Source organism: Microtus oregoni, unplaced genomic scaffold (genome assembly GCF_018167655.1).
Source record: "Microtus oregoni isolate MIOR12 unplaced genomic scaffold, Mior012 000018F_ref0000195, whole genome shotgun sequence".
Taxonomy (NCBI): domain Eukaryota; kingdom Metazoa; phylum Chordata; class Mammalia; order Rodentia; family Cricetidae; genus Microtus; species Microtus oregoni.
The window spans coordinates 34,559,928-34,564,179 of NW_024543077.1; positions in this window are offsets into that span (position 1 = coordinate 34,559,928).

Genomic DNA, 4,252 nt, shown 5'->3' on the forward strand with positions numbered 1-4,252 from the left:
CCATTGCTGGTAGGAATACAAACTTGTGCAACCACTTTGGAAATCAGTGTGGAGGCTCATCAGGAAATTCGGAATTAACCTACCTCAGGATCCAGTAATACCACTCTTGGGAATATACCCAAGAGATGCCAAATCATACTATAAAAGCATTTGTTCAACTATGTTCATAGGAGCATTATTTGTAAGAGCCATAACCTGGAAACAATGTAGATGCCCCCTCAATGGAAGAATGGATAAAGAAAGTGTGGAATATATACACATTAGAGTTCTACTCAGCAGTAAATAACAATGACATCTTGAATTTTGCATGCAAATGGATGGAAATAGAAAACACTATCCTGAGTGAGATAACCCAAACCGAAGAAGATGAATACGGAATGTACTCACTCATTTGTGGACTCTAGCCATAAACCAAGGTCATTAAGCCTATAGCTCACAAGCCCAGAGAAGCCAGATAACGAGGTGAACCCAAAGAAAAACGTATATAGATCTTCCTGGAAATTGGAAGCAAACTAGATTTTTGACTTCTACAAGAAACATAGAAATGAAACCAAAATCATTTGAAATTGTAGTATTTGTAAAGATGTCTCAATATGTATATTAAACTATATGTCTTACATAAAATAAGCATATGTGATTTATTTTTCATTTACTTATGCTGATCCTCAATCCCTTCCTTGTAAAGGCTCAGTATCTCGGTTCTCTAAAACTGTGACTTTTAATTCTTGTTTATGATATTACAATCCTACTTTAAATGTTCCCTTAATCTTTTGATGCCTTGTAAGTATAAGTAAATGTTGACACAGACATCACAATAATATCAAAAGCTTAGTCTGAAAACACTTTCTCCACTAAGTTTTAGAATAATGGTACCATGTAAGTATTTACTGTAATCTGTGTTTTCCAAATGAAAAAAAATCACCTATATAGAGTAAAACAAACTGCCTTCAGTTAGGAACATGAAGGACTACAGACGTATAGGTCAAATAAAATGTTAATGACCAGAACCTATATTATAATTGCCATTTTATAATGCCCTTTCAGGATCCTTACCAAGTGGAATCTGAAATCTCCAACCTCCTCTGGTGCTATATATTCAAAGTCATGTCTTAGAAAAATACTTTAAATGAGTTTATATTATATTGGGTTAATTAACTGTGTTTTAAGAATGAGAAGGGTATTGCTTTTTGTTAGAAGGAGTAAAAATTGCTAATGGGGCTAAATAAAATATTTATGGAGTTTTTATTAAAGTGTCTCATTTAATTGTCTTCACTGCCTTAACTAATATTGTCTCTGGAAAATTACACTGTAAATTATAGTTATTTTTGGTAGCTCTTAAGTAAGACTTTGTAATCAATGGAAATTTCATGCAGGAATAAATAAGCACGTGGTTCTCCATTTATTTCAAGTGTTTCTGAAACAGGGTTCAACTTTCAGCTTCAGGATGATAACATAAAGTGAACTGGTTCTCAATCCAAATATATTCACACACATGAATATAAATATAAACATATAAATATATATATGTGTGTGTATGTATGTATATGTATATATATATATATATAATTCAATTAGCAGAAGTAGTTCCAGTAGCACGTCCCTCTATTGTCTAAATAAGAGAGTTCTAAGCCTAATACAAAACTATATATAATAAGAACAAATATCAAGTATTGTCCAGGGAAAATAAGAGACAAAAACCTTTATAAAAATTAGAATTACATCCAGCATGGACAACATTAAGCAATAAATATATGCTAAATGTTTAAATGGTTATCCTATATTAAAGAGTCTGAGTCTTGTACTAAAATGGCTTGTCTAAATCATGAGAAGAAAGTGAGTATGACTATCTAGTTTAGTCATGGAGGGTAGAATATAGTCAGGTTGGAAGATATATATATATATATATATATATATATATATATATATATATATATATATAGAGAGAGAGAGAGAGAGAGAGAGAGAGAGAGAGAGAGAGAGAGAGAGGCAGAATCAGAGAGATGCCATGTAGCTACCAAAGGAGGAGGACGTGCTGGAACCTTAGAAGCTTTACTAGTAGGCCACAGCATTGTGGTGATAGACAAATTGATTCAAATGGGTTAATTTAAAATGTAAGAGTTAGCTAGTAAATAAACTAGAACCATTGACAAACGTGTTGTAATTAATATAGTTCCTGTGTGATTAATTGGGTCTGAACAGTCAGAAAATGAACAAGCAGTCTCCATTTACAGCAAGGTGTACCAGAATTTCTGGTTGACATGGTACTCATTATACATTACAATGGTGTTGACCTCAGAACAGGCTTCCTCCTTTAGGCTCCTGATAGCTGAGATTACTGGATTGTGCCACCATATTTCCCCAGGTTTGACTTGTTCAGATCCCATACTTTAGCTTTTGATTTTGTTCTGTTTTGTTCTGTTTTCTTGATTTGTGTGTGCTTTATTTCATTTAGTTTCAATTAGTATAGCATCTTCCATGTTCAACCATGCTTTCACAAATGGCAGAACTTCATTGTCTTCTAAATCTGAGTAACATGTTTAGGTTTGTGTACATTTCTTTCTGTTCATTTATTTTTATTTTTATATGTGCATGTGTGTGCACATGTGTGCTTTGTGTTTGTATATATGAGTGTAGGCATATCTGTATTTGTGTATGTGTGCATCGGCAGGGTTTATTGTATTTTGTGAATCCATTCATCAGGGACATACAGTTGGGTTCCTTCAAAACCTTGAGTGTTGTGAAAATAATGTGAGGTCTTGTCAAAAAAAAAATACTTTCCTGCCTTTGTGTGTCTATATGGATGTAGGTTATATAGAAGCTCTAATTTCGGCTCTCTTCAGGAAATTATTTTCTCTTTTCCTCATTAGTATTTATTATTTTTTAAAAAAATGCAGAGTTACTTTGCCTCAGATATTTATTTAGTTTATTCTTGCCAAAACATCATTTGCACAGATACTCGGGTCAATTATTAATAGATAGGACCTCAAGAAACTGAAAAACTTCCGTGAGGAAAAGTACGCCTTTCTTCAAGCAAAGAGGCAGCCTACAGAATAGGAAAAGCTTTTTCCTAAGTTCACTTCCAATAGGAGATTAGTATCCAAAATATATAAAGAACTCAAAAAAACTTGACATTGAAAAAAATAATCCAGTTAAAAGTGGGGTCCAAATCTAACCAGAAAATTTTCAATAGAATTATCTCAAGCTGAGATAACTGAGAAACACTTAAATGTTCGACATCCTTAGAATGCCTACGATGAGTAACACATGCGACAGCTCATGCTGATGAGAACGTAGAGTCAGTGAGGAACTCATCCATTGTTGGTGAGATTGTTGTTCCTCAGTGAAATAATAGATAAAGAAAATGTCATGGAGTTACACAATGGACCAGTGAAGGAAGTGCAGGACCAAGATGAATCTGTACCAGGGACTTGGCATATGTATTATATCTTTCAGAGTAATAATTTTATGGGGCTCCCAGATATGTGAACAAGTGGCTCTCTGATATCTGGGTCTCCTTCTGAGTCTTTCTCTAATATTCGGAGGAAAGAAGATGATCAGAGGGAGGGGAAACTGTAATCATTACATATCGTATGCTAGTAAACTCATTCACAATAAGGTAGATTAGCAGTTTTTGTAGCATTCCACTGAATAAACTCACTTGCAGTTGTCTGGTATATTTATTTATACTGATGGATTATATTTGGAATAAGTCCATGTTCTATTTATTCTTAAACAAATAACCCTATTATAATTGCTTTTACTTCATTTTGGTAAAAATATATATTTATGTTTAATATCAACCCATTATTACAAATATATATATATATATATATATATATATATATATATAATCAGCTTGTATTATTTTCTGGTAAGAATCTTGCAATGTGATGGCACATTATTCCTTGGGGCACTCATTTTAGGAAGCTACCTTTAGTATTTTGAAAAGGCTAAAAAGCTACAATGTTAGCTACCTGTTCCCTGGGCTGGATATATCTATCATTTAATCACATAAATGAGTAAGTCTTCTGATGATTTAAATCCCCAAACTCCTGCCACTCTGACCATGGCAGCTGGAAAAGAAAAAAGATTTTCAGGTATGCCTTATCAAATTATACATTTTTAAGCAAAAATGGATTGTACAGTACATTGATCTACAAAATAACTGGATATATTTGACATGCCACATCCGAGAGTCATTAATGGGAAATTGTACTCATTTTTGTTATGAAAACTGCATATGACTAAACAC